The sequence below is a fragment of the Canis lupus genome, chromosome 17 (assembly GCF_003254725.2).
Source record: "Canis lupus dingo isolate Sandy chromosome 17, ASM325472v2, whole genome shotgun sequence".
Lineage (NCBI taxonomy): Eukaryota > Metazoa > Chordata > Mammalia > Carnivora > Canidae > Canis > Canis lupus.
The window spans coordinates 59,176,912-59,200,500 of record NC_064259.1 but is presented as its reverse complement, the minus strand read 5'-3'; the positions used below and the strand labels follow the sequence as shown (position 1 = coordinate 59,200,500).

Here is a 23,589-nt window from a genome sequence, read left to right as displayed (position 1 = left end):
TCCCAGACCCTGACCCCCTGATCTCCACTGTCCCCCGTCTCTTTTCCGATGATATTCCACCCGGCGCCACCGCCTCCCGGCACCTCTCCGCGCCCCGGCTGTGCCCGCTTCGTCCCAGCCTTCCCCCGTTACTCCTCCCTTCAACCTGCGCCCCGCGTCCCCGGCCCCCTCCCCGCGCCCGGCCTCCCTCGCCAAGCGCTGCCGGGCGGTCTGGACAGTCCTCCCTCGTTAGCTAGACTTTCCGGGAGGGATGGTGGAGTTTGAAGGGGGTTGAGCGTGCGGGCTGCCCCCTATCCTGCCCCCATAGTAGGATAAAGTTCACTGTGAAGTCTCTAGAAAAGTACAACGAAGAGAAAACAAGCTTGTTTTCCCCTATAGATAGACAAACTGAGGTGCGTCCAGTAATGGAGGAAGGGAGCGAAGAAGGTGTGCGGGTGTGTGGGTGAGAGAGAGAGGGAGACTGATTGATAAATTCTAGGGCAGACTTGTGAACTTGAGAAAAAAAAGTTGCCATGAGCCGATGGAAACTTTAGAAGCTGATGATGAGTAAGCTGGGGGCTGCGTGATCTCACTCCTCTTCTCATAATTACTAGGTTAACGGTGTGGCTCCGGTTGGGATGGAATGGGATTTGTTTACTGGGCCGGCGTATTTTTAGCTTGTCGGCTCACAAGGACCAGAGCTTTGAGTCTCCCTGAGTCTCTCTCCGTCTCCGTCTCCGTCTCTGTCTCTCTCCCTCCCTGTCTAGGTAGTCTGTCTAACCTAGGTGGTTCCTCTGGGCACGATACTGATAGAGAGATTAAGTTGAAAGAAGTGGACTGGTGAGATTATATGGAAGAAAGTCTCCCCCACGCTCTTCAGGGGGGTTTCCTTTTCATAAATGCAAAAGCAGGGATTAGCCGGACTTTGAGTTTTGTTTTGTTTTGTTTTGTTTTGTTTTTACTCATATGTAAAATGCTTTTTAGAAAAACCAGAAGCTGGTAATTTTTCAGTCTTGGCTTGTCATGCTGTATATTTAGGAGGTCTTTGAGGAGGTTACATCCCTTTGTCTTTCAGAATCTATAAGATGGAAAAGGACAAGAAGAGGTTGTGGCAAGGCTAGTCCAAAAAGATAGCAAATCCTGCATTTTAAAAAAACATTTGGAAAATTTCTTTTCTAGTAAACGAGAGAGCATTCCTGGTGGAGTGAGGATAGCAGGGACTTATGCTAGGTGACTAGGGAGAATTAGGCTTATAATTAAAAGTTTGCCGTGCACAATTTGTAAATGAATACATTATAGGCAAACAATTATACTCTTTGTCCTCATTGTTTTTCTGAACAGTTCTTTTAAAGTTTAGGAACCAACCTGCTGTGCTAGTCTATTGATATTTTGAGGGCTGAACAGAACTGTAAAATAAATGAATTTGATGTTGCTCTTCTGAAGTGTGAATACCAGTCTTGTTCTAACTTCACTAGCTACCCGCATGCCTCAGAGCACCTCCCAGAGTTAAGTGGCCAGTTACTATGTACTTAGTGCTCACAAATGAGTACAAATATTAGCTCATGCTAGGAATAATTGAGAAGGTAAATATGCTGAAAAGATCTTCCAAAACTGAAATAGATTATTTTTTGATTTTTTTTTTCCATTTTGGAGTATCAGCACCCTTCTGCCAATAATTATCCATTAACATGAATAATTTAGAATTGAACAGATATCCACTTTGGGCATTATGCATTCAAGCAGGAAGGAAAGATGGAAGGAAGATAATTTCCAAACTATTACTAATTTTTTGTTGTTGTTGCCTGACTCAATCTATCCCTTTCATTTAATGCCAAAGACTCCCTTGTGGGGGGAAGAATGTAAACCTTTGCCAGAAAAAGGGCTGTCTGCTGATTTGTATAAGGCAGGCTGAACAGTAATGAATGGTAATTGTTAGTTGGACTTGGTGGAGTTAGGTCACTAACAACTTGGAAATATTCCTGAAGCTTTATTTTCTTAATCTCCTTCTTTTGGGGACCCCTACTGAAAAAAGATTTAATTTGGAGGGAAAAATCAAATTTTTAAAAATCACACACACCCTCCCAGAGTTTGTCGACTATCAATAATTGTCTTAATTTGTGAGTCAGTTTATGCCAATTATTATTGATGTCTGGAAAATTCTATTTATATCAATGGGATGATTAAGGGAGATTTTTGAATCAGTACAATTTGAAATAGGATTGGAGGCTGTGGATTAAAGTCATAAAGAGGCATGACCTGTGGAGTTAGATAGAACTTGGTTCAAATCTTGATTATGGCATTTATTATGTGACCTTGGACAATTTACTTCTCTATCCTTATTTATAAAATATGTATGAGCAGTCAAGCAAATTAAATAGTTATTCTTTGTTAGGAGTTTATGAAGAGAAAAGAACTTCCATTCAGAAAGTATATTTATTTCTATTTATATCAACCTCCCCTGCATTTATTATTTGGTGGCTGGTGGGTTAGGCTGGGCATGGGGATTGAAGCAGTTGAATAAGTAGGAATAGCATAGGGCAGCCTAATAGTCTAGCACTATTGCCATTTTTCAGAAGGCATTGTTTGGGGTTTTGAGATTCAGTATATGTAACCCAGTGAATTATGATTAAAAACAGTATTAAAAATAAATTTTCAAATTGTTATGGGCACTAAGTGCCACTTGTTAAAGTTTTCAAGCTTCCCAAGCATGCTTAAGCATGCTAAGGATCGGGGATCCCTGGGTGGCTCAGTGGTTTAGCGCCTGCCTTTGGCCCAGGATGTGATCCTGGAGTCCTGGGATCGAGTCCCATGTCAGGCTCCTAGCATGGAGCCTGCTTCTCCCTCTGCCTCTTTATGTCTATCATGAATAAGTAAGTAAGATCTCTTTAAAAAAAAAACAAACAAAACAAAACAAAAAAAAACACTACTTCTCTTAAAGAAAAAAAAAAGCATGCTAAGGATCCTGGCAGATCCTTGTGAGGCGCTTTGTAAAGAGCACCTCCTCTTTTACCCCAGACATTCTCCCATCAAGGGAAAATCCTGAGACCGTGCTTTGAAGTGTGGCTTCAGCAGTGTCTTCCCAATAGAAATTTGGGAGCTGTGAAATCTTCTCAACAGCCCCTGATAAATTCAGGTAATTAAAATCTGTGTAATTGGGGCAGCCCAGGTGGCTCAGCGGTGTAGAGCCACCTTCAGCCCAGGGTGTGACCCTGGAGACTCGGGATCGAATCCCATGTCAGACTCCCTGCATGGAGCCTGCTTCTCCCTCTGCCTATGTCTCTGCCTCTCTCTCTCTCTCTGTGTCTCTCAAGAGTAAACAAATAAAATCTTTAAAAAAAAAAGATATAAAAAATCTGTGTAGCTGGAATATAGATGGAGGGCAGTTTTAGGAATGCCAGAACTCAGTTGAGTTTTTGATATGATGGAAGGTTTTTTTAGGAAAAGATTTATTTATTTGATAGAGTGTACATGAGCATGAGTGGGAGTGGCAGAGGGAGAGGGAGAGAGAATCTCAGGCAGACTCTACGGGGAACACAGAGCCTGATGTGGGGTTCAGTCTCAAGACCCTTGAGATCATGACCCAAGCCGAAATCAAGAGTCATATGGTCAGTAGACTGAGCCATGCAAGGCACCCTTGCATTTTGTTTTGTGAAGTAAGAAATCCTGGCTACATAATGATTGAGCACTCTTGTGGATAAAGCTCTCTCCAAGCTCCAGTGACAGGCTTTGGGAAGATAGAAAAGATATAAAGACAGGTTTCCTTGCCCCTAGGACAGGGATAGGGTTGTGGAAGGTGATTTATATAAATGGGAAGGCACACTATTACAAGCTTTAATATTTAGAGCATAACATATAAACAAAACCAAGTTTAATGTGCTATAAATGGAGTACATAAAGGCTAGAAAACTTGAAGTAACAAAGAGTCTGTGAGATTAATTAGGGAAGATATCTGAATCGGCAAAATTTGCAATGGACTTGGAGGCTGTGGATTAGAGTCATAAAGAAGCATGGCCAATGAATTTAGACAGACTTGGTTCAAATCTTGACTATGTGATCTTAGACAATTTACTTGTCTATCCTTATCTGAAATATGTGTGAGCATTCAAGTAAATGAATAGCTATTCTATGTTGAGTAGAAGAAAATAAAAGATCTTCCAGGCAGAAAGTATAGAATGCAGCATGCAGTGATGGTATGAATGACTAAGTTGTGTTTGTTGGGAGCATAAATGAGAGGGACTGGAGAGAATGTGGGTGGTCAAGTCATGGGTAGAGCAGGCAAGAGGGTGGAGGGGACTCAGAGGCCAGACTGTTGGGTGTTGATGGAAGGGTCAATAGAGTCATTGTAGGTTCTTGAACAAAGAATAGATTTAATGAAAAGTATTGAGCCTTCTGGTCCAGGAACTCAGGGACAAGGAATCAGGCAGGCACCGGTACATTGTAACTCTTTGGTTTCTCTTCTGGACCATCTTGGCCTAAAGGGATCATCTAGGAGACATAGGATTCCTTGCAGAAGTTTTGTGGTCATACGTCTTACTAACTATGCTGAGCTCTGCTTGTACCTGTCTCAAATTGTACTATGCGCTTGTGGGCTAGTTGGATTATCCTCAATAGTTTATGGTAAGGAAGTATCGTGTTTTAAGTACATTTAACTTTCAGTTATCTCTGCTATAATAGCGAACAGTAGTATAAGTAATTCAGAACTTTTTTTTTTAATTTATTTTTTATTGGTGTTCAATTTACTAACATACAGAATAACCCCCAGTGCCCGTCACCCATTCACTCCCACCCCCCGCCCTCCTCCCCTTCTACCACCCCTAGTTCGTTTCCCAGAGTTAGCAGTCTTTACGTTCTGTCTCCCTTTCTGATATTTCCCACACATTTCTTCTCCCTTCTCTTATATTCCCTTTGACTATTATTTATATTCCCCAAATGAATGAGAACATATAATGTTTGTCCTTCTCCGACTGACTTACTTCACTCAGCAATTCAGAACTTAATATGGAAATTTCTTGGTTAGAAAATCATTATTTTTAAAGCCAGATTCATTTTAATGTTTTGAGGATCATACTGATGTTGAAATGAATTTGCATTTCTAAGCCTATATTACCTGATGGTGAGGAGGTTATACTGATGATGAAGAAGAACAGTCAAACTTTGTTTAAAGATTATGCCTCAGAAATCCTGTAAATTGGATAATCCATTTATGGATAATTAAGACTGGGCTATATGAATATATTAATGAAGACCAGTTTCTTTTCAAAATCTGTGCAGGTCCAGTGTGGCCACTTAGGCTGTATGCCTTATGCCTAAGAGCGATTTATAGATGATGCCTATGTTGTAGCCAGAATGAGTCTTCAATCACAGTATCTGGAGGAATCCTATTGTGTCATGTTGCATTGTTGAAGATGAAGGTGGCCTTTTCAAAGGACTTGGCTTTGTAGAGGCTCTTCCAGATAGTAACTCCACTAAAAAACCATCAGGTTTTTCCTCCTAAAGTAAACTTGTTTGAAAATCTGGCCAATTAAAAAAAAAATTAAAGGAATGAGGAGCAGTGTCCACATTTAATAAACAAACAAAAGATCACATGCCTGTTCTTCCAACCTTGTTCTTTAAGTTGACTTGCTTTCCTTCATCCCTGCCTACCCTCCCCGCCCCCACCTTCTCACAGTCATTACCAAACTATGTGCTTATGATGTCATGAGCACAGGATTATTATTTACTTCTTGAGTCAGGAGATTGTAGTATTTTTGAGTGGAAATCAGAGGTGGAAGTCAGGAATCTTAATTTATACAGTTTAGTTCAGGATTATTTTCAGCTGTGTTTTTTAGGATTATGTCTCTTTTTTTATTTCTCTAAGACATAGTTTTGGGTAGGAAAAGTTACTAAACTTTTATTTTTAATGACTTTTTTTTTTAAAGATTTTATTTATTTATTCATTCATAAGAGACACACACAGAGAGAGAGAGGCAGAGACCCAGGCAGAGGGAGAAGCAGGCTCCCTGAAAGGAGCCCAATGTAGGACTCGATCCTGGATCCCGGGATCACACCCTGAGCCCAAGACAGACGCTCAACTGCTGAGCCACTGAGGCATCCGTAGTGACCTGCTTTGAGTTTAGTTTTATGCTAGGTTTATGCATAATGCAGAGGATTAAAAAAAATGACTATTTTGTGCCCTTGAAGAGTTTACAGTCTAGCTGGGAGTAAGGAATATAGGAAGATGTGAATACCTATTGAGCCTCTATTATGCCAGACAAATAAAAGGAAGAAAATGAGAAATCGTATTATTGCTTGTATAGTACAGACCTCAGACCGTATGTATTTGGGGAGAAGGGCACTCAATTCCTATCACAGAGGAATTGTAACTTATCCCAGATCTTGAAAAAGTAAACCAAATTGTCTCAGGTACAAGGGGTGAAGATGAACCAAATAACAACAAAATCATTTCATTTTGGAGCTGAGAGGGATCAAGCAAAAGCCTGGACCAGGCTTGGGTTTTCTTGGGGCAGTGATAAGACTGAGCTGAGTAGCAGTGAATAGTAGTGAAAGAAGTGGTTAGGTTGGTTAGGAGCTATGTTTTAGAGGGGCCTTAAAAGGCAGGCTTTTAAGTTGAGATTTTAAATGATAGGAAATAGTGAACCACTGCGAATTTTTGAGGAGGACAGTAATATGATTACAGTAGGAAACAGGTGGTCGAGGAGGGAAGAAGGATAAGGTGATGAGACCTGAACTCAAGTTGAAGGAGGTGGGATAAGGAGAGAAAGAGGGAAAAAGATTGTGGAGAAAAAGTTGAAGTCAGTGGGGATTGGATGTAGCAGATGAAAGAGAGTGATCCATCAAGTATGACTATGACATTTTAAGCTTGGGTTTCTGAGACATTGAGATAGGGAAGTTAGGAAGGTTTCCTCATTTTGTAGGGGAATTTGATGAGTTCAGTTTGAGATACAAAGTGGCAATGAAATGCCCAAGTAAAAGCTGAACCGGTTGTTACAGATGAGCCCATAGCTGGTGGAGAGTAGAGTCAGAGGTTAATACATTTGGAAATGTGGTTTTGCAGTTCATCAACATGGATATGGTAGCTGTAGCCAAGAGAATGAATAAGCTCTCTGAAGACTAGAGTTTAGGGAAAGAGCAAAAGGCCAGAGATAATGGTAGTGATAAACTCAATTATTCTACACTCTTTGGGCCATCTTAATTGACTTCTTTGTCCTTTCTTGTTTTCTGTTCCTTTCCTCCCAACTCCAGCAAACATCCCTTGAACGTCTCTTACCTTGTAAGCACTGTCTTAGGTAGGCACTGAGGAAACAGATGAGTCAGACAAGTTCTCAACCTACAAGGAGTTATGGATCCAGGGGGAGGAGACAGATGCATAAATATATAGATATATGAAGTGTGTAGTAGTTGTTGTGACAGAAGTTATGTAGGGGGATAAGTAGCGGTCTAAAGGTCATTTCTGCCTTGGGCATGCAGAGGTTGGAAAGTGCCTCCCAGAGGAGATGACATCTGAGATGAGTCTTGAAAGATGAGTTAAGGGTGTAGCCTACAGAAGGCAGGGAGAAGTACACTCCAGGCTGAGAAAACAGCATGAACAAAAGCTTAAAGGAACAAAACAGCCAGACTTCTTCAGGTAACTTTTAAGTAATTATTGTGGCTGGAGGACAGGGTTGGAGGGCAGGGATGAGTCTGGTGAAGTAGGTAAGGCTGATCATGGACAGCTTTAGCTTGTGCTGCAGTAAATGATGAGCATTTCAGGGTTTTAAAGCACTGGATGAAAAAGTAAGTTTCAACTTGTAGAAAGATTGTTTTGTCAGTGGTGTAGAGGGTGCGTTGGAGAGGAACAAAAGCAAAAGGCTTTTAAAGTGCGTTTATTATGCTTAACAGTAACACATTGATTACTGAGTGATCATGTTTGTAGACTCATGGAATCAGAGACTACAGGGACTGTTTCTTAGTTTACCTTGTTTATTTTCAGAGGGCATACCTGAGATTTACTCAGGATCTTAGAAGTAGTTTTGTAATAGCTTGGTCTGGAATTCAATCTCCAGTGGCTATAATGTGGTTGGTGATTAATAAATGTCATTTCACCTCTCTGATTCCCTGACGTCCTATTCCGGTGTTTGTTACATCCTGCCACAGTGCACTGTGCTAGAAGACATTCCATCCCATTGTCATTTTTACCAGTCCAGAGTGAACAGTGGCTTTTTCCCAGGTCTGACTGAAGAAGATCTGCTCTGAGAGTACTTTGGGGGAATAGGGACTTTTGACCTGGGGCAGTTGGGTGCCCTGGAGTGGAGTGAATAGGATGTTAGGATTATTCATCTGTAATGATTCAGATGTAGAAGAATGTCAGGGTATTTATTGAGTGTGCAGGTGTAATTATCTCTCTTGCTAAATTCCCTTCAAGTTGTTTTCTTTTAAACTTAATTTTAGATTGTGCCAGTGAAACTTTGGTAGAGGAAATAGGCTTGGATAAATTGGTTACCCACAAAAAGGATATTTATCTAAAAAAACCAAGATTTGTCATTATACTTGTGTTCTAAATTTTCCTTTCCTGTGTTTTTAAATTTTGGGGTGTGTATGTGTGTGTGTGTGTGTGTATATATATATATATATATATATATATTTTTTTTTTTTTTTAAAGTAAGGTGTAGGCCCAACATGGGACTTGAACTCATGACACTCAGATCAAGAGTTGCATGTTCTACTGACTGAGCCAGCCAGGTGCCCCTTCACTGGGTTTTTGTGAAGGGAAATTGGGTTTAAAGTGCTAAATGAGGGTTTGGGTTTTGTGTTTCAGTCATTTTGTTAGAGAAGAACAGAACAGGATAGAAGGATATCTTAGAGGTTCTTAGATTCCCCTGGGAAAGGTTGGGCCACAGGGGATGTGGAAGGATGGGTACCTTCCATTGATAAGTCTTCCCCCAAACTTAACTGAGTTGTGATTTCTTTACCCTCCTCTCTGGGCTCTGTCCACATCTCCAGAGATGGGCCTTGGTTTGGAAACTGTCCACTTAAACAGAATTGCCAATTCTTAATTCTTTCTCAAGTGGGCAAGGGTACATTTTGTTTTTGTGAGTGTTTGTAGGGGGAGGAAGGGAGAGAGGAGGCACAGAATAACTACTCAGTGAGTCTTTATCTGAATTCCTATGTAACTAGAAGTTTCCTTGGCTTATTTTTTTGGGGGGGGGGAGAAGACTTGGTTATACTGGCATTTATGTTGTGTGGGAGCATGGTTGTCACTCTCCTTGGATATCTGATTTAGGATGGCAATAAAAACTTCCTTCTTGTCTGTATCTGTTAGCCTTCCCCCCACCCTGTTCTGACTGCCTTTTGTGCACACTCTGAGGGATGAAGGATCCTGTTCAGTTGAGAGCCAGACTAATCAAGTGTTCCCTGAAAGTTTAGGGAAAGCATCTTAATCCTGATCATTATTTTTGGGTTAGTGACTCCACTGTTTTTCCAGTCACCTGGCCCTTTCTTAATTTCCAAATTTTGAATAATGAGATATTTTGAATATTTAGAAAAGTCCAGGGGAAAAAAAACCCCAAGACATTTTTTTGCCCATAACCCACATTTTATGGATATTAACATTTTGTCATATTTGTTTTAGATCTCTTATTCTGTTTAAGATATAATGTTAGATATAGCTGAGTCCTACTGTGCATCCTTTCCTCTTTCCTCTTTATTGGGAAATGACTACTGGCCTGATTTGCTACCTATTATTCAATTTCATGTTTTATACTTTATTTTTTATGTATTTTAGGTACATATAACATACATAAACAACATGTAGATTTGAAACCTTACATAAATGGAATTGTACTGTATGTATCCTTTTGCAATTTCCCCCCTCAATATTGTTTTTCAGATGTGTCTTCATGTAGATCTAATTCACATAATCATCTAATCTTTTAGCCTCTTTCCTCCAATGCCCTTTTCATTTGTCCTGTTGAAAAATATCCTACCCATCAAAGTCCCAGTTTAAACTATATCTTCCATGAAAACTTTCCTGACTTTTTTTTTCCTCCAACAGGATATGATCTTTCCCACTTCTGAATTCTCCTCTTATTTTATTCATACTTGTTTGGTAGTAGTTGTATATTTTTGTGTTTTTGTTTATTTGTGCCCTTAGCATGCCATTTCTACTACACTATGAGCTCCCTGACAGCAGAGAAGTTTGTTTTATTTTCTGTCTCTCCTGGGGCTTGCCACAGTAACTTATACATGGTAGGCATTTAGTAACTATTAGTGACTAAATGGTTAATTAATGAACTAAAAAAATAAAGACAATCCTTTGTGTTGATGAACTGTTAGTTATGAGAATGATAGTGGCCCCCATGAAAATAGAGCTTGTAAAGAAACATTCAGCACTGAAAGTTAAATAAAATGCTCATAAATAGCAGGGGCAATCAAGACTAACTTCCTGCAGATGAGCAAACATTCCCTGAGAAATGAAATGGGAATTGATTGATGATATCATCCAATGAGGATATTCCTGGGAATAGATCCTGATGGCATTTGTGAGGCAGTGTGCTCCTGTGGCTATCAAATTCTGCTGTTGTCATCAAGGTCTTGACACCCTCACTCGAGATGGGATACTGGTGTTGAGAAAAAGCAGCCTCTCTGTTCACTTAATAAACACTGCTGAGATCCAGGAATTCTTAGGGCCCTAAAGAAGAGGGCCTAATATACACATTTGTACATACATTTATATGTATGTACGTATACTTTTAATACTTGCCTTTTTTATTGAAACCACATTGTATCTCAGTAGAATGTTTTGAAGCTTTTTTAATTCTGGGAGGTGCGGTCCCAATATAACATCATTTCAGCCTCGCGGAAGCTTTTCCATTCCCTGCCAAGTCGAAATTAAATATTAAATGAAACTATATGAAATTGCAATTTTGTAGGTAAAAGCAGTCAAATATTGGCAGTTTTGTATGGTTAAATCTTATAGTCCAGTTTTGATTTTCTCTTGGCATTCTGCAGAACATTATCATCGACCTTTTTGAAGTGGATAATCCTAAATCCATTTATAATTCTAAAACACATTTCTGAACTTTAATTTGCAACCAGTTTTCTTTTGTAGTTATCTTAAGCTCAAGTGTTTAGTAAAATGTTTGTATTTTTCAACACATATTAAGTATGTAATGGGTAAGGTTGTACGGGGAAGGTAAGGATTGTAGGCCAGAATACACTGGGGGAAATAAGCCTGTATTTAAGACTTTTGCTGCAGTAGCTACATACAATTGATTGAATTGCCTTTAAGGAGCATACACTTTGTTTGAGTAAATGTCCCCTCACCCTGCACTTCCTGCCATCCCAATGTCTCCTCTTCAGTCTTGATAAGGGAGATCTGGTGGTGGGGAAAACCATGGAAGAGAAAATTACCTGTGGCCCTTGATTTTATTTGGAGACTTAACAGGAAAAGAAGTTATGAGCCCTAGCTCCTGGCACCAGACTCTTACTTTGTAGTGCTCCAAACAGTTCTTCGTTTAAGGGAGCCCAGGGCAGGGATGGGGTGGGGGCTAAACAAAGAGATAGTGGGAGTTAGCAGATATTACGGAATGGGATTGAGGACTAGGAATGGAAGAATGAGGATAGGTATAAACATTTAAATATGCTTTGTTTCCTCTCATCCTTCAAAACCTGGCTTAGAAGTCTTTCTCTTTGGCTCAGGTCAAGATCCCAGGGTGGTGGGATCAAATCCTGCATCAGCCACCCTGCAGGTAGCCTGCTTCCTCCTCTGCCTGTTTCTCTGCATCTCTCTCTGTGTCTCTTATGAATAAATAAATAAAATCTTTGAAAAAAGAAAAGAGACATATTATAAGGGACACCTGGGTGGCTCAGCAGTTGAGCATCTGTCTTTGGCTCAGGGTGTGATCCTGGGGTCCCGGGATCGAGTCTTCCTGCATGGCGCCTGCTTCTTCCTCTGCCTGTCTCTCTCTCTCTCTCTCTCTCTCTCTCTCTCTCTGTGTGTGTGTGTGTGTGTCTCATGAATAAATAAATAAAATCTTAAAAAAAAAAAAGAAGTCTTTATAACCCTTCCTTGTACCTTAACTATATCAGATTTGTATCCAGGCCACATACCTGCTTGGAAGATATCATGTATACAATTCAGCTTTGAAAGTATCAGCTTGTGCTCTAAAATAGTTCTTTGAAAAGTCAGGGTCATTTTAAACGAGTTGCTCTACTATTGCCTTTTGAATCATTAATAACTGACATTGAAGGAAAAGAAAACTCTTAGCCTTTAGTATTAGGAATTCTTGGTCTTTACGTGAAGGTAGTCTCATATGAAGAACGGAGAAAGACAAAATATATTGCTAACAAAAATATTTTAGACAGCAAGTTCTTATTTTAAAAATTCACCTGCTCTTATAAATTCCTTTGTATTTGCTTTTGTCTTCTTTGAACTAAGAGCTTACCTGGCCAAGTGTTAGACTATTCATTTTCTGAAATTTTCTATCAGTACTAAGGACAAAATTATCTGACATAAAGAATACTTAGTCTGTGTTTGATGACAAGGGATAAAGACTTCCCATACTCCTCAGAATTCTGAGAATAGAAAGTTAGACTTAATATTTGCTGCATCCTGGTTTCTTTGTGCCTAAAATAAATTCCTAGCTATTTGGCACAAGGTGACCTCTCATTTTAACAAACCTTAAATTCCTTCTCTCTCATATCATCTTTGAAGTTTTTTGTAATATGCTAGTTCATTATGGAAATTAAGATAAAAAAATCATCTACACAAATTTCTCTTGATGTTTGCTGCCAGCTTGAGACCATAAATTCCTTTCTACCGAATACCTGCTGTGTACCAGAATTTGGACAACATGCTCTAAGGAGATGCCAAGGAAGTGTTACCCAGCAAATAAACTAGACAAGTAATAGGAGAATTGGCCTTTGGGAATTTACATTCTGTGTTAAATGGGATATAGTTACATATATATAAATACCTATATAGGAAAAAAATGTGAGAAACAAACTACCGTGTAGTATGTATACCATCATACAGCATTTTAGAGCTGAAAGGAAGTTTACATACTGTCATCATTTTCTAGGTCAGGAAAATGAAGCCTAGAAAGTTAGACTTGTCCAAGGTAGTAGTTATTGTTAACAGTAAGCATATTATTAAATATTTGTTCTCTGAAAAGTTAGGCTTCAGGAAACAAAGAGAGTCATGAAGACCTTATTCATTAGTTGTGAAGATTGAATTATTTGCATAAAAAAGAAATAATATAAAGTCATGGGTACTAAGTGTCAAGTGAGGAGTACAGTTGTACAGAATTACATAGAATGTTTTCTTTTTCTTTTCTTTTCTTTTCTTTTTTTTTTTTTTTTTTAAGCTAAACTCTATGCCCTATGTGGAGCTTTTACTCACAACCCTGAGATCAAGAGTTGCATGGTCTACCAACTGAGCCAGCCAGGTGCCCTCTGGAATTATATAGAAGTTTAGCGGGAGTAGGGGAAAATTTTATAGTTAGGGTAATCTAGACCTTAGGAGAAGAAAGACTTCAGAAGGCAATCAAGGCATGAGCACAGTGAACTAAACCAACCTTGTTTTGAGGGTAGAGCAAGTAGACAAGCAATGAGATTTTTTTTTAAAAAAAGATTTTATTTATTTATTAAAGACACACAGAGAGGCAGAGACATAAGCAGAGGGAGAAGCAGGCTCCATGCAGGAGGCCCCATGTGGGATTCAATTCTGGGACTCTGGGATCATGCCCTGAGCCAAAGGCAGACGCTCAACTGCTTAGCCACTCAGGCATCCCAGCAAACAATTAGATTAATAAAATTGTAGAGTTAAGTAAATCGGAGAGGGCCTTAAATCTCAGGCAGAGGAATTTGGTTTATACTTACAGTGAAAAATCCCCAAGCAAAGGATTGTATGTGTAGATGAGTATTTTAGGAAAATGGATTTCAGCTCTCCAGTGTGAAGTGGAAGAAGAGAGACCAGGTAGAGAGGCTGTTATAATAGTCCGGGGGGAGGGAGTTTCTACAGGGGAGATGGTAATGGGAGAGAGAAGAGATTCCAGTGATTTGAAGAAAAGTAAATAGAATTTAATAACTGCTCTTATAGGAAGGGTAGACAGTAACAATGCACATGTTCTCAATCTGGGTTATAGCAGTAGAGGAGCTTAGTTTGGCTGGTGTCTGATACATAGACTCTCCAAAGTGATACCTTGGTGGAGGCCTTTGAGGAGCACTGAGTCTAGCCCAACATTCTCAGTACTGAATATATAATTTAAGTGACTAAGTTTGCACACTTCCTAAGTTAATAGAACTTGATGTGGAGCCCATTCTTTTGACTATTGGCAGTGCTCTATTATATCCTGTTGCTTAAGAGGAGGTGGGTCAAGTGGTTAAATACACAGAGGAGATGCCTGGTAAGTGAAATAGGAAGTTGCAAGACCACATTATGATGAGGTTTCCCACAAGCTGTTTCAGTTCTCATAGGTTCTCCTTATTTTCAGACACTGCATGTATATACTGTCCAGCTCATAATGCAACAAGAGACTGGCGTTCTTTAGAGCTATCTTCTTCTGACATTCAATTCTTCACAGTCAAGGAAAAAGATCCCTTCAGATTTTAGATGTAATTCTATATACTCTCCCACCCCTGATTTTGAAGGTGAAATATCTTTTCATCTGCAGGTAGATAGGTTGCTGTGGTTACAGGCTGCAGGTGAGGTAGCCTCAAAGACTCCATCAGTCTCTTTGGGGTAAAGGGAGGAGAGTTTTGGGCCTAAATCTTTCAAGCTTACCACCCAGTCAGCAGTTACGAACAATTTACTTACATAGATCTTACTACCTAAAATGGTCAGTAAATAATGTGAATCAATAGAGTGTTTACGCTAATGGGAAGTTTTTAGAAGATTAAATAGCCTTCTAAAAAATCCTTTAGATTTGGTTTTTAAATATATAGTCTGGTATATTTAAGCTATGACTCAGTCTCACTTCTTTTGCCTTCTGTTTTCCCTCCCTTTCCTTTTCTCTCCCTTTTCCTATTCTGCCAGGCTTTTATCTGACTGGTAACAGATACCTGAAGACTCACAATAGCATTATCTGGATCAACTAACATTTATTATGTACCTACTACAAGGGTCTTTTATTTAACTTCATATGCGAAGATGAAATATTCCTGGATAATATGACTAGGACCCTAGTAGTAACGCTTTGCAACGCTTGGCTTCTACAATGCTTACCCCATTTTAATCTTTGCCATGTCTCTTCTGTTATGACTTCTGACCCAGCTAGGAAGTAAAGGGAAGAAAACTTTACTATTTAATAGTGAGACCCTACCATGAGTTATATATAGTAAGTACTTGATATATCATCTCACCTAATACTCATAACAGTTCAATAAGGTAGATGTTTTTATACCTATTTACAGATTAATTCATCTCATATTACTGTGTTAATAAAATATCAATTCAGCCAAGATATATAGGTATTGTTGAAGGTGCTGAGGATACCACAGTGATTATCAGATGAATTCCCTACTAAGGCACAGAGAAGTTAAATAATTTGCTTGAGGTCACACAGCAAGAAAGTGACAGATAAAAAAAAAAGAAAGTGACAGATGTAGGATTTACATAGAGATCTGGTGGATTCCAAAGGGAATGTATGCAACCACTATAACATGCTGCCATTTACATATATTGCATGTTCTCTGTGATTATTTAAATAAATCAAATTATAGATAGGTATGGTGTCTAGTATTTTTTTGTTTAAAAAGGTTCTCCATGAATCCAAGAAAGAAATCTCTCTTGGTGCTGATAAGCACACCTGCCCAATAATGCTTTTCCTCTCTTCCTTCTTCTCTCCCACCCCCTCTCCACTCACTCATACTTGGGTATAAACTGGACAGTGTGACCTGCTTTGGCATGTGGATGTGTTTGTGTTTTGAGGACTGGGAGAGTTTTTGTTTCCTTGGCTTCCAGAATGTTCCTTGCCCACTTGCAAGTGCTTTCTTGTAGCATGGTGAGTAATGTGTTGCTAATGTTGTAATGTGGTCATACCAGTTGGAGTATTTTTTTTTTTCTTTTTCTCCCAGTTCTCTGATGAATATGTGAGTGAGGACTCTTGGACTGAACTTGGCCTCCTGCAGTTCATTCAAATAGAGAAGGCTTTCTGTATTCAGAGGACTAAAAAAATAGTCTTGAGGTTGGGAAGACTATTGAAATCCCATGTTGGATGCCTTGGTGGCTCATCAGTTAAGTGTCTGCCTTTGGCTCAGGTCATGATCTCAGGGTCCTGGGATTAAGCCCTGTGGGGCTCCCTGCTCAGCACACAGTCTGCTTGGGATCCTCCTCTCCCTCTGCCCTTTCCCCTGTCTCATGCTCTCTCTCTGTCTCAAATAAATCAAATAAGTCTTTAAAAAAATAAAATAAAATCCAGTGTCTTCTGCCCAGCTGAAATTGAGTTTTTTTTAGTATTCTAGGTTTATTCTTTAGCTATTATGATCCAAGAGAGTACTTGTTTTAGATTATGGTCATTATCACTATGTGCCATATCTTGGATGAACAGTGTTTGTTCTGGAGTTGGGAGCTTAACAATAGGCACACAGGTTTTGTAGTAAGCATTACCTATTAGGAAGCACTAAAAAATGTCTGTGAGAGTGAGAAGCTGAGTTTCAGTTGAGTCCTAGGGATTAATTAGGTGGGATCAAGGTGGCTGGTTTTAGAACTAGTTGGTTCCAATTAAGATTGGGATTTAGGCACATAAGGTTAATGAGATGATTTATGTGGATGTGTCTAACCTAGTGCTTGGTACTTGATTGGTGCACAGTAAGTATTAGTTAAATCTTTAAAGGTACTTGAATGGTGAGTGCTGTCAGTTTGTCTTCCTAGGGCAGTTTTCTTATCATTAACTATTCCTCCTTTTAGAAGAATATTTATTGATAATTTAACTGGGTAAAGCATTTGGAAAATGGGTTGGGGTATCGAAGATTTAAATCAGATTCTTGATGAAACTGTGGTCTTAACATGTACAAATTGAATCAGGTCTAATTTAAAGGGAAATTTGTGATTTTCCTTTGCTAGGGTCCTATGCTTTTTTTGATAGCAATAGTGTTTCTGACCTAGTGGTAGAGTTGAAAATGCTTTTCAATTCCAGTTGAACTGGGTTTGATTTTGATATTTGAGATAATTGCTTATGGTGTTTCCTTTTATCTTCTGCATTTTTCTCAGCGACTCTAAGTAATACTTCAAATAGAAAGTATTTTGTGACTTGCAAAGCTAGCACTACCAATAATAGTGTTAAAAATATTAACATTTTTAAGGTTAGGGATAAGACTCATTCTAATGAAGGTTGGTTTCTTGGATTAATTTCAAGGAGAAAAACTCAGGACAGTGGGATATTTGCCAACTGACTTGTGTACTAATTCATACCTTTTGTACTTTTTGTGGAAGTGAAAAGGAAAGGCAGAGACTTTTACCCTGAAAACTTTGCCTAGGGCTATGTCATCTCGAAGGGTTGCCTATACTACTTTGACATACTCTATTGTGGGAAGAAAGTTAAACAAGATTTGACATATGTTTGATTTTAGGGATTTATAGTACATTTTACTGGAAGCATCTGTCTATATAGGAAACAACTCATTCCAGTTTATTGGTAAAGTCAACTACATTCCATTACTATGAATCCTATACTGATAAAGTATATCAGTCTAGGACAGTATGGCCTCCCAGAATGGTAAGATTAAGGAAATCGTGCCTTTCATCAAAAGTTGATGCTTTATTTCTCTCTTGGTTTTTATTTTATGTTTTATTCTTTTTAAAAAATATTTATTTATTTATTTAGTCATGAGAGACACGCAAAGAGAGGCAGAGACATAGGCAGAGTGAGAAGTAGGCTGTATGCAGGGAACCCGATGTGGGACTTGATCCTGGGACCCTGGGATCACACCCTGAGCACAAGGCAGATGCTCAACTGCTGAGCCACCCAGGCGTCTGTTTATGTTTTATTCTGTTCAAAATTTAGTTATTGCTATGATTTCATAACAGCATATGAAAACTATATTGTAGCTTTATATTATCAATAGAAAAGAAAAAGAAAAATCTATCCTTTTGTCACACTTAATTTTATCCTACCCTCTTGCTCCAAAACTTTAGACCTCAGGAATATAGTGCTAGAATATGTTCAAATCCAGTTTCTATCTTTAGTGGTGATGAGCAAAACAAAGATGATTTTCCTTAATATGATTTGTTTAAATGATTAAATTTCCTAATTAGGCATCTTTTTCTTTAGTACACATCTGTAGAAGTAAGAGATTTATCTTGGTGGCAGGAGAAAAGGAAATTTTTCATAGATAAATCCACAAAGTGGATCACATAGAGAATTGAAAGTCATCGGTATATGTGAAGTCAGATAAAGATTGCTAGAATAGGAGTCAGATAAAGATTGATAGAATAGGAGTCAACAGGGGTGCCTGGGTGGCTTAGTTGGTTAAGTATCCAACTCTTGGTTTCCGCTCAGGTCATCATCTCATGGGTCAAGGGATCGAGCCCCACTTTGGGCTCCCTACTCAGTGCTCAGTGGGGAGAAGGGGAAGGTCTGCTTGAATAGTCTATCTCTCTCTGCTGCCCCTCCTCCCCAACTTGAGTATGAGCTCTCTCTCTAAAATAAATCTTTGGAGAAAAAAAAGAGTAGCAGTCAACAGACTTTATGTTCTATACACAGTTTTAGCACTATAGTTAGCTCTGTGACTTTGGGCAAGTCATTTAATCTCCCTCACCTGGTTCTCAGTGTTCTCATCTGTAATTTGAGGGTATGGAATGAAGTGATCTCTGATGTCCTGGTTCTAAAGTCCATAATTCCAAAGTACCAAACAAGGAAAATAGACTGACTTTCTGCACCTCATCACCAGACTTGTTCCACATTAGACCCGAATGTGCAAGGTTAATTATGTAAAAATAGAAATGTATAGTTTGTATTCCCAGGTAGACTAGAATTGTCAGATTATGTTATATGCTTATAACTAATTTCATATGTTTAAATATAAGAGGCTCGGTTGCTTTTATTTTAAATTTTATTTAAAAAATTTGAGAGAGAGCACAGGGAGAAGAGCAGAAGGGGTGGGAGAGAGGCAAGTAGACTCTGTGCTGAGTACAGTTTATAAGTTTGTTTTTAGAATGAGAGAGTGTGTGATGGCCCCTGTCCTGTCCACCTCCAGAGAGAGGGAAAGAGAGAATCTTGAGCAGCCTCCACACCTAGCATGGAGCCGGACACAGGGCTCCATCTCACAACCCTAAGATCCCTGAGCCAAAATCAAGTCAGATACTTAACCAGCTGAGCCACCCAGTTGCGTGAGGCTTGGTTGCTTTTAAAAGAAAAATTATTATTATTTTTTAAAGATTTATTTATTTATTTATTTATTTATTTATTTATTTATTCATGAGAGGCACACAGAGAGAGGGCAGAGACATAGGCAGAGGGAGAAGCAGGCTCCTGGTGGGGAGCCCAATGTGGGACTTGATCCCAGGACCCCAGGATCATGCCCCCAGCCAAAGGCAGACACTCAACCACTCAGCCACCTAGGTGTCCCTAAAAGAAAAATTATTACCACAAATGGCACAACCTATACAAATGAAAGAGACCCAAAATTATTTGGGTCTCAGGATATCCTGGGTTGGAGTTTCTGCTTCCTAACTCCAACTTGGAAATAGAAATATGTGTGTATTGGTGGAGTTAGTGGTGAGTGGGGAGGATGGGGACAGTAGTGTGGATGAATATGGATAGTATTTTTAAAAGCAAAATATTAAATAATTCTTTAGTCTGTTGAGCTTGCATGGCTAGACTGATTGGATTTCGCCATAAATGCCTATAGAATTGACAAACCCTGTAATTCAAACTCAGAATACCTAGATCCAAACTTCTTGCTCTCTGGGTATCATTTAAGCTTTGCAAGTTTCCCTGTCTGTATGTATTTTCCATCAGAAAAGAGGGGATTAAAAATCTCAAAAGGAGTATTTAATTTTTAGAATTCTTATTGAGGTCATATTTGTGAAAGTGCTATGAAAACAAAAATTACAGCAAAATAAAAGTAATTTTTAGTGAACAGACAGCTGTACAGTTGTATTTGTTCCATGTAGACCTTGATTATATGTATCAGTGGGGTAGATGATGACATTTGAAACCAGTAAATAATTCACAAGCCTGTTTCAAATATAGATTAACTGTCAATCATCCATACACATGGACTAGTATGAATAACTTAGAACTACAAATTTTGTTAGGCATCTACTATGTGCCAAGCAATCTTTTAGGCCTGTTTAGAATTTTTTAAAATATAAAAGAAAGGTGCTAACCTCAGGGATTTTAATTCTGTTTGGAATATATCTCGTTTTCCAGCCTGAGGATCTCTTACACATCCTTAGAAACCCAGCTTGAGAAACTTCCCCCACCCATCCAGGTAAACTAGTTGTTCTTAAACCTCTTCCTACCCCATTGGGCATAAATGACATGTTTAGATTTTTCCCAGCAGACTGGAGTGCCCTGAAGGTAGGACTGTGGCTTCTCTTCTTCATTTATATCTATCTCCAAGGCTCCAGAGCAGTGCCTGGTACATGGTGGACCCAGCTTGGTAAATTTTGATTGAATGACTGATAGTCAAATTGGAGACCTAAGATGCGAGTATCAGGAAAGCCAACTAATACTACAAGGCAGTATGTGATAACAGCAGGTGACAGTGAATGTTGCACATACTGGGCCTGGAGTTCAAATGAGGTCTAGATATGACTAGGATAAATGAACTATGGAACTTACAGATGGAGAATTTTAAACATAGTAATAAAAAGTATCTTTCTTGGGATCCCTGGGTGGCGCAGCGGTTTGGCGCCTGCCTTTGGCCCAGGGCGCGATCCTGGAGACCCAGGATCGAATCCCACGTCGGGCTCCCGGTGCATGGAGCCTGCTTCTCCCTCTGCCTATGTCTCTGCCTCTCTCTCTCTCTGTGTGACTATCATAAAAAAAAAAAAAAAAAAAAAAAAAAAAGTATCTTTCTTTGGGTGGGGTTATATAATTTTATAAAGGACAAATTTCCTTTTCTAATTGTTTAGGGCTTTAAAAAAATTAGTAGTTGTGTGCTGAAGGAAGTTAATTTACCGGAAGTTTACAAAATGAATTTCCTATGGATAGCTAGTTGTAGATAGTTCGTAATTAGAATTTTTTTCCTCCCACTATTTCTCTCCTTGAATAGAGGTTCTTTCTTTTTTTTTTTTTTTTTTTGAATAGAGGTTCTCTAATTGACAGTGAAATGACCAGTGGTTAGAAATCAAAGGGAGAAAAGACTGTCAGCTACTAAATGTGACTTGAGTCTAGAGAATGTGTTTTACTATTATTGGACTAGCCTCTTGATTTGTAGTATTTATTTTTTCTCTCATGTCAAAAGTGTAGCAATCAGATTCTTTAATGGCCTAAGGAGAACTTTTATTTTTACACACTATTTTTTTAAAGATTTTATTTATTTATTTTAGAGAGAGAGAGAGTATGAGAGGGAGAGAGAGAGAGAAGGAGCAGGGGGAGGGGCAGAGAGATGGGGAGAAGCAGACTCCCTGATGAGCAGGGAGCCCGTTGTACGGATTGGACAACGTAGGGATTGGTTGTAGGGTTTAATCTTTGGACTCCAGGGCACTTAAACTGACTGAGCCACCCAGGCGCCCCCAGACTATTCTTTTAAAAGTTGAATGTATTGAGAATCAAACCTTGAACTATATTTGACCCAAGCTGAAAGGAAAGAAAAAATCTGTTGTGTGTGGCAAATAGAAATACTGGTCTGGATCTAAACAAATCAACATTAATATGATTTTTGTTTCTATTCAAGTTACTGTTGTGCCAATTTTATAATAACAGACTTTCTCTATGACTCTCTGCCCTTATTATTCTAAAGGTCACTTCCATTGTACACATCTTCTGAATTATTAAATTTCCCAAGTAACTGTAATCCAAGGAGCCTTTTATCAGTAGCACTGAAAAGACAAATGCCAATTCATAAGGAGTTCTCTGTGAACTCCCTGATCTTTATGTTAGTGTTAGGCTGTTAATGGATTTATCTCTTAGAGATTCATTTTGCTATTTGTAGGTCTCAGAAAAAAAAAGAAATTTCTTGAAAAAATAGTTAAATCTTGTTCTGAAATGCACATATTAGTAGTAGTGTTAAAGCCATGGAGCTGATTCTTTAGTTCTTCCTGGTATATATCCACAATAGCATATGGTAAACTAATAAATTGGGAATGGTACATTATATGATTGAGTCTTTGGGTTGAGTTTTTTTCTTTTAAGTTTGATTTAGAGAGAGAAAGTGGCTATTCCTCGAGTATATACTGTGATGGAGGTAGAAAACAACCCAGAATTGTGCATGGTGAGTAGGAGGGGATGTAAACATTTTACCCCCCAAAAAATAGACCACATGCATGATATTAAGAGAATATTATAAAATCTTTGAATTTGGAATGGGTAGAGTAGTAAGGGATAAAGGTGGGGAGGTAGGACTGATAGATTAAGACATTAGAATTTCAGGGGCACCTGGGTGGCTTAGTGTTTGAGCGTCTGCCTTTGGCTTGGGTCATGATCCTGGGGTCCTGGGATCAAGTTGCAAATTGGGCTCCCCGCAGGGAGCCTGCTTCTCCCTCTGCCTGTGTCTCTGCTTCTCTCTCTGTGTCTCTCATGAATGAATAAATAAAATCTTAAAAAAAAAAGTAGTTAAGAAAAAAGACATTACAATTTCAGCAAATATGTGTATCTTTACTCTCCCTGGAAATTTGGGAATGAGTGAGCTATTTAGCTGTGTCTGTACATCTAGGAGAGGACAGACAGTTTTCTTTTGTTGTTATTTTGCTTGAGGGACCATCTGGTAGAAGGTACAACCAAAGGAGTCCTTTTATGACGTTTTCTTGGAGGCTCAAGGAGTTGAAAGACATTGGAATGAGAATGATAGACTGGGTCCTGTGTGCATGTGTTGACAATAACTTCGAGATAGCTGTGGGACTGGAGGTTTTTTTGGGAGGGGTAGAGGGAGCTTCTGGAGGAAATATACAGGGGCTATATTGGGCAACAGTGGAATGAGGCAGAGTATATGGGGGGAATAAGGCAGTAGGAAGGCAACTGACCATTTTTGAGGACTTGCTATGTGCTTGGTACCGCCCTAATGTACATTCAGTTATTTAATCCTAACAAGAGGTCTGAAATGCAGATATTTTCCCCATTTTATACATGAAGAACTGGAGGCACAAAATGGTTCTGTTATTTACCCATAGCACAGCCCTTAGTAGGTAGACTGGTATTTTTTTTTTTTTTAAGATTTTATTTATTTATTCATGAGAGACAGAGAAAGAGGCAGAGACACAGGCAGAGGGAGAAGCAGGCTCCATGCAGTGGGACTCGCTCCTGGGACCCCAGAATCACGCCCTGGGCTGAAGGCAGACACTCAACCACTGAGCTATCCAAGCATCCTGGTAGACTGATATTTGAACTTGAATCTGTCTCTGAATCCAGAGCCAGTTCTCTCTCTCATTGTGCTGCTGAAAGGAGTTGCAACAGGGAGACTGGCGCATGGGTGGGTGTCACACGTTTTCTTAGTCCTCCCTGGGCTGGGGGTGCTGTAGGATAAGGG

The 23,589-nt window shown here is 39.1% G+C and overlaps 1 protein-coding gene across 2 annotated transcripts in view; it reads left to right on the top strand.

The window, feature by feature from the left end:
- The window catches only part of OTUD7B (OTU deubiquitinase 7B), a 55,485-nt gene that overhangs the window by 410 nt on the left and 31,486 nt on the right, over nucleotides 1-23,589 (top strand). The gene's annotated exons all lie outside the window — the stretch shown is intronic.